Consider the following 8,144-nt stretch of genomic DNA (forward strand, 5'->3'; position numbering starts at 1 on the left):
GAAAAAAATAATTAAAAAAACCTTCAGTTGGTCATTCAGCCTTATACACTTGCCATAGCAATTCAACAGAAAGTGGCTCAGGGCTACAGAAGAAAGCTACTACTCACGCTTTGCCTGTTTCAGTTATGCATGGCTGGCAAGGAGTCTTGCTAATTGAAACAGCTAATTCATGTACGCTATTCTGCACCTTCCTTCCCTTCCTTCCTCCACATCCTCTGGGGGTGAAATGACATCTGGGGTGTGGGTTCCGTGTCACTGCTGCCAGTGTGCTCCAACCTGCAGCAAGATTTAACCTTTATCAGGTGCCATGCTTGAGGTTAATAACAATAAAAAATAGTCCCGGCAGGAGCACTGGGAAAGCATGTATATAATAGACCTCAAAACACCCACAGTGGGCAAAGCTCAGGAAATTCCTGAACTTAAAAATGGCCTTCTCAGTTTCTTATAAAGAAAGAAAGAAAAAAAAAATAATTCTCTCCCAGGCATTAAAATCAAGATTATGAAATTTAAGAGTAGATTGAGTTCTTTCCTTTCATTCAATTGCCTTTGTTGAGTAGTGATATATTCTGGTTCCTAGCAGCATACCACTGTTTACACTGGTTACTAAAGGAATAAATTGTTCTAAGGATGCAGATGTCCAAGTAGTTAACATTACAGCCTACAGTGATTGCCAAGGAAATAGGAAAACCTGAGTTACTCTCCTGCAGAACTACTTTGTTAAGCTATATTTCTTACTTATGTCATCCTTAGCTTTCTCCCTTTACGCAACATCCCTATGTGATGTTGATGGGTACTGAAACCTGTGTCCAGAGGTCACAGCTGGTGACAGAGCTTTTGTGTACTACAGGATGTAAGCAGAAGCTCTTGGCTAAGAGCTTCACAAATGACTGCCTGTAGAGGTCTCCATTTTTATTTGCCTGGCTTCAACACCTTAAAAACGGCTAGATTTTAAGTTTAGCTACAATTTCTGAAGGTGAAACGTGCAGCTGAGCACCCAAATCAGTACTTCTGTTGAAAATCACTGATGGTCATATAAAAATATTTGTAAAATCATACCACATGAAGTTGGCCTCTCTATTCCAATGTTTTATTTAAAGGCTTCTCAGCTCAAAAATTATATAGAATTTAAATATGCTAATATCTTATATTTCTGTGCCTTTTAAACTTTTCAAGTGTATGAATTATTATTATTATTTTTTAAATGGAACCAGGCACATTGTGAAGAAACAACAAAAAAAGATGCCAGTTGACTTCAGAGGATATTTTACTCACTTCTCAGGAAGTTTAGGAGCGTAACAGTTGAAAGGAGACATAAGATAAAGTGTACCATGAAAAAATATTCAACTTTTGTGGTTACACTGTGCCAGTTTGTGCAAAGGTCTTTGACATCCTCAGTTCAGTTTGTTTGATGATTGTTTTCTGTGGATCACGTCAGGGTCACCAAATGTGGTGACGCAGGTCGAGGTGGACTGAAAAAACACTACGTCTGTGTGGCTGGGCTCGGACAAAATGGCCTTTATTGTTTATACAAATGATTTATATATCTTAGACAGTACATGTGTCAGACCCTGATAGGTTTTTGTGTTCTTCTTCTTGCTTACTATTTGCTGTTGCTGTAGGTGCCCGTGTGCTGTGACTCTAAGTTCCGGTTCTTCACATCCTGTTTACATACCTGACCATTTGTGGCTGTCTTAAAGGTACACGACTAAGTCTTTGAAGTCAACTAACTTGTCTGCAGACCTGCTGCAGACCCCAACAGTTTTCAGTTAATGTATATGATACATTGACTTTATCTAGATTTTTCCAATTAATTCCAAGTTCATCTGGCTAAGAACCTCAGACACCATCAGCTGTTAATAATTAAAAAGTATTTACACTGATTTTTCTAATTTTTCCTTTTAACAGTTGCAAGAAGTTTGCAGAAGCCTTTGTATTTTTATTTTATACGTGTAATATTTACCAAGTATTTTAACTGATGTTTTATACATCAAAACTTTATTCACATGGTCACTCATTAATATGATGCTGTTATGCCCTAGGAATGTTCCTTACCCTCTTCTGGTCACTGAGAGTAACATATTGTCAAAGGTAGGAAAGCACACAGCAGGTAGACTAAAACAAAGAATTTTGTCTATTATAAAATACTGTAAAGGCAGGAAATTTAAAGTTGAGTCTAATATTAAAATATAAACAATCAGAAAGTTAATATAGGTTTGGATCTCTGTGAAGTGTATGTACTGTTGGAAATGAGGTATGAAAGGAGGTTTGATTCTTCTCATTTCTATACTGTCAGAACCAGAAATGGTCTTGGTGTAATACTGGCAATGTAATAGGAAAATGGGATGAAAAAGACTAAAAATCCTAAGATCAAGACTCTTCAGGGGTGACCAGGAGAGAGACAGAAAGCTGGGAGTGCTCAGTGCTTCCCCTGCTGTGGTGGGCTCCTGGCTTGCATTCCCTCCCTGTGGAAAACAGACATGCCTCTGTGCCATCTTTTGGATTCTCCTCATCACCTGGGCTCCCTAGAAGCTCATGCAGGATGAAGACAAGGCTCTGATGTGTGCAGTTGAGCAGTCTGCCCATTCGATCACTGGCACCAGCATCTGTCCACCTTTGGTCAGTCACCATCTCTGACCCTTGATAACCTGGACTCTGACAGTGGCTCCCATTTAGGAGTCCAGAGATTCAGCTAGAGAGCTGGAAACCTTTCCCAAGAGATCTTTACTGTGTGGTACTGAGAGGACTTCTCCGGACAAAGCAGAATATGCTAATTCTTATCCTTTTAAACCAAGGCTGCCCTTTTAACACCATGGAGTCCCTTGTTGAGCTCTGGTCATTCGGCATCAGTGCCAGACTGCATGGAGGCCTCCAGGCCCAGTGACAAGACACTTAAAAAGGACATCCTACCTGTAAACTACTTCTGGGGTAAAGTTCAAGGGAAATATTGATTGAATTTACTTCAGAGACATTGTCAGAGGGTTTTCCAGCCCTCGCTGATAGCAACAACCTGTGGGAGAAGGAGAAGTCTCAGGTGACGCAAAAGCCCAAGGATGTAGGCCTCCATAACAGTTTATTCATGGATGTGTCATTGCGGCCACTGGTGTCAATAGCTCATGACTTTCACAGAAATTTTTCTTCCAGTTCATCAGTAGTTTCCCTCCATTCCCATTTCTAACAAGGGAAGATTGAGCTGTTTTAATTGCAAAAAACACCCCACTTTGCTGCTACTCACAGGACCAAATAATTGCTGAAAAAAAATTATTTACAAGATGGCTTATAAAGCCTGGGTGTGTTGCCAGATGCCTGCTCAGATGGACTGTGCACACTTTCTCCCACAAGATGGAAGAGGTGCAGTGCCCCTGATTTATGTGCCATTTCCAGTTTGGGCTGGGATAGGCACAATTGACTGGGTGCCTTTATTGCTTAGGAAGTCTTTTTTGCCTACTAGTGCTGAATTTTCTGTAGATGTACCTACCAGGTCACATACTCTGTATGGAAGAGCAGGCCAGTAACTGCTTTTTCAATGGCACTTTGTCAATCACAAAATTAGACAAAGCATAAATTATTTTAGAGAATGGAGGCTGACTGCCATAGCAGCTGGTTTTGCTGGCTTGGATCAAAACATGTTCTCCCTTTCATTCCTTCTTTAGACTGATGGTCTTCTTAATGGAAGGGTCAACACCCACATATAAGGTGCAATGAAGGGGCTGTGAGGGCTGAGGTATGATGTGTATGCAGTAACACAGAGACTTTGCTGTCTGGAGTTTCCAGGTCATGCATCAATGGTGCATTCTGGTAGATATATACAGACAACCATCTCTTAACAACCAGTTACTGTGCCTCTGGAGCCATGATTATAATGCCAGCAACCTAATACTCTATTATTCTTCAGCATTGACTTCAGCTCAAAGCAGCCATTTTCTTTTATTTTATTGCTTTGGGGCTAGAATTACTTCATCCCAGACCACATGCTAAGAGCACTAACTTCCAAGGGCCTCTTCTGCTGTGAGTAGCTGAAAAATGAAGATCCAAGGCTTCAGGCCAGGTTTTGATTTCTGTTGTGCTGGCATGAATGGAGTCACTCCAGTTTTAATGAGCATAACTGAGGAAGGAGAACTTGGGCCTTCTCAGAGCAAATTTCTGAGTGTCACACTGGAAGAAAATGTCTGTCACTCTGCTCCCTATTCTTTTCTGGATTTGAATGGTCAGTCAGAATTTTGTAAACTTGTCATCACTGATTTTGAAATCCTGAACAAAAAGTTAATTTCTAGACTTTTGTAAATATAAGGAAAATTTACTGGCGTGAAAAATAGGTATAGAAGCTTCACTTAGGGTGCTCAGAGTAATGATGGACATGATAAAACATACTTATTAGGAAAATAATATTACCTCATGGGCTAAATATAATTAAAACCAGCAATCCTGTTGAGTATCTTACTTGAGGATATGAGATGAAGGACACCGGCTAACTTTCACAACCAATGTTTGACATACCTTCTGCTGTAGACAACTGTTTTTGAATTCATCATCATTAAGTATTAGAGTAAATTTTGGGAGGTCACATAAGGGATATCATCCCATAGCTTCATGGCATAATGTATATGCTGTTGAAAAAGCTGACGGAATGGAGCTTGGATTATTCACAGGTCATTTCCCCTTAGGGAAAGGTTTTGGAGCTATGACTGTTACTTCAGATTCCTTCTTCCTGGTCATGTGGTTTTGCTTAACACATAGCTCATTTGTTTTGGTAGTGCCTTGGTTGGCAGAATATATCTTTGAGCAAATGTTATTTCCAAAGTGGAGGTCATGATCTTGGAAGTGCAAGTGGAAATGGGGTCATGGGAAAAGTTGAGAATTGCTGGAATGTGGTGAAAGCAAAGTAATCTATAAATGTTTATGTTGACAGCAACCACAGAATGGTTCCCTGGGGAACTCAGATGAAGTTATCACAGGGAGCAGCAAGGTAAAACTGACATTAAAAGCTCAAGGTTTGGGCTTGCTGTTCTTAAAAGACCTTTAGGTAGTTCAGCTCTCTTAAATCTAAACCATGTGCTGCGATACTCCTTTAATTTCAGAAATCAGGCTTTGTGGGGACATTTCCTTTGAATGTACATGGAATATCACTGCTTTCTGGCAAACAAGAAGCTTCCTCTCCCGACAGTGAGAAAACTTTCACATATCATGTGCCACAGACATCAAAGACAATTTTCATTTTTGTTTATTAGTAAAGTAAATATTTCCATATATGCATATGTTTGTTTACTTTTCAGCAGAGGGCTTTTCCAGGCCTCAAAGTTTACAGGTGGGAAGACTAAAACTAGAGGGGGACTTTTTTGTCAGAGGAGAAATCATGGGTTTGCTTGCTGTGTACAAAACCTTAGCAGAAAGTTTTTCACGGACATGGTTTTGTGTACGAGGAGCTTAGTGCAGTACAGAGTGGAGTGTCTATGTTGCTGCAGGACTGGAGCTGAGCTATGTGATTGCCTCAAAAAATCTGGCTGCTACAGGCACCTTGGCAACTGGCTTGAACACCTGGGTGCCAGATATGTTTGAAGGCAGCTGCTGTGTTTATCCTTCTGCATTGTATGACGCATGGCAATTACTCTGAAGGACTATTGGAGATCTTAAGGCAAATCCATAGCATCATTACAGCAGTTCTGTTTAGCTCTGTTCAGTTTGATATTCTCTATCCCGCACATGGCAGTGATTGTGCTGACTGACTGCGTATGATGGAGCCCTTGGCTCAACTCAGCAGTAACTTTCTGATCATTAATGAAAGGCCTAAACCCTTGATCAGTATTTTGTTCAGGTGGGATGCTTGCCTGAATTAAGATTAGTATTAATATTTTAACTTTCCCATTTTGGTGTCTCTTCACCCTACTTATACGAATGGCATTAAACTTCTCAAACAAATCTTTGGTCAGTCCACTTAGTAAGTGGCTCCCTCTCCATTAGATTTTCAATGGATATCACGATTGAACATTAATGAGTAGTAAACAATACCTAAAATTAGAATTTCAGATGCAGACCACAGTTGTGAAAACAAGCCTGGGCTTGCTGAGTGTGTGAATCCTTTTGTATTGTCTTTTGAGAAGAGAAATAACTGTACAATTCTGTTAAAGGCACTGATATTTGTCATTAAAAGGATATAATTTGGAGATAGCATTTCTGTCTCATATGAGCCACATAGGAGGTAGCTCTATCAAGAAAACCTTTTCCTAACATTTAGAAGATTTTCTTCACAGGTAACCTTCAACCTCCCCTTTTAAGTGAAATGTACATTTTGCTGAAGTCACTAACAATTCCCAAATAGGGCCAGAAATCCTCAAAACTTGCTGAATTTCGGTATGGACAGATTTTAGTGTGTAAAGGTGAGAGCTGCCACCACTATATCTCCTACCTCTGTGCTTTACAGTGCTGGGGAAGTAACAAATACAGGTAGGAATTGGGAAAATCTGAATAGCAAATGTAGTGGGTTTCTCCTTCCAAGTTTCAGGGAAAGCCTAGCAGAAATGTCACACAGCACTAAGCAAAAGCATCATGTACTTGTGGCTGTTGTTAATTTTCCTTTGCACTGTAGAAAACAGAAGGATGTCCTTAAAATGACCATGTTTCAGACCAAAAGAAGATGCTGAGCCCCAACAGGGCCCCATGATACTCCTGCAGTAGATTCCTCTTACCCTATTCTTGTCCAGATACCCTTGGTGGGATGCTTCTGGGTGTGCTAGGCAGCATTGCCTGCTAGAGGACTGGGAGGTGATTGGGGTGTGGGGGGTAGGGGATGAGGAGGGGGAAAGAGGTTGGCAGTTTGTAATAGTTTGCAGGTTTTAGAGAAGCGCTTCAGGAACAGTGCAATGTTCCTGCTGAAGTGATCAGGTAAGGTTAATTAGCTATTACAATAGCATTATTATCCTATCAAATTAATGTTAGAGAGATTTAAGACACCTTGTTTTCCCTCTGATTGCTCTTTTCAAGTTATCTTACAGCCCTGTGACATAGGAATGCTGTTTCCAAATAAAAACTTATTTGACAGAGCAAACATTATTCAAAAAGAGGTGAGATTACATGATAGTCCAGATATTAGACTTTTTAAACTATACTATTCTTAATATCTCCAGCTAAGAGAAAACAAGTGTCTAACAAAAAAGTGCAGTCATTCCTTTTGAAAATAAAAGTTCAATCCTTAGTTTTGTTACTTTAAAAATGCCTTGATTTTATTTCTGATAATATTAGAAATTTAACATAAACCCCCTCTATCTTGTATTTCCATTTAGATGTAATGATGTCCACAACAGACAAAAAGACCCCATATTTCCTTTTTAAAACATTTTTTTTTTTAATTCTGATGTGCCAGACTGAAAAATCATCAGTAAGTCAAAAGTGCCTGCTTTAACCAAGTTACCTTGTGCTTTGTAGGACTGGCAAATACACATGGGGCACTGTTGAAACTGTAACCTTTTCTGCAGATTCAGCCTTGCAGCCCCAATAGGGAATTAAGCAACTGAAACTCAAATCTAACGCCCACAAGCTCCGGGAAGTCACATAAAGTGAAGTAAGTATCTGAGAGACTTTCATGGATAACATTGCCCTTGCCAGGGCAGGGGCTATATTTCAATTTTAAGCTGGCTAGCATGTGAAGTGGTCTGGAAAACAGTATGAGCAATAATATATGCAAAACGAAAATGCTGAACTCTGGTACTAACCCTATGAGGAAACTCAGCCAGTGCTTGCAAAAATTGTCAGCAATGGATTCCCATAAACTAGGCATGCTGGCCTGTGTCTATGGTAGCCATCTCCCTATCTCACGTTATCCAGGTGCTTCATCGGTTCTTCCACTGTGTGAAGCTGAAGTACAGGCAGTCATTTCCACCAGTATAATACAGGTCATGCCCGTATTAAAGACAGAATATACTTACCTTCAGTGTTCCCTTTCCCATGCATCAGTCGGGAGTACAAGGGAAGAAAAGTCAGGATCATCATGAAGATCAAACATTGCTCCTTACTATTTCCATAAATGTCATATGTCAAAATAGACTGAGGATTTTCTAACTCTCCTGAAATCCTGATGTTCATTCCTGAATTTGCATTGTCCTTGGCTATCCGTTCCTGCCCTGGCTTATATCTTGACTGCACTAAATCAAGCA

This window comes from Falco rusticolus, chromosome 2 (genome assembly GCF_015220075.1).
Source record: "Falco rusticolus isolate bFalRus1 chromosome 2, bFalRus1.pri, whole genome shotgun sequence".
Taxonomy (NCBI): domain Eukaryota; kingdom Metazoa; phylum Chordata; class Aves; order Falconiformes; family Falconidae; genus Falco; species Falco rusticolus.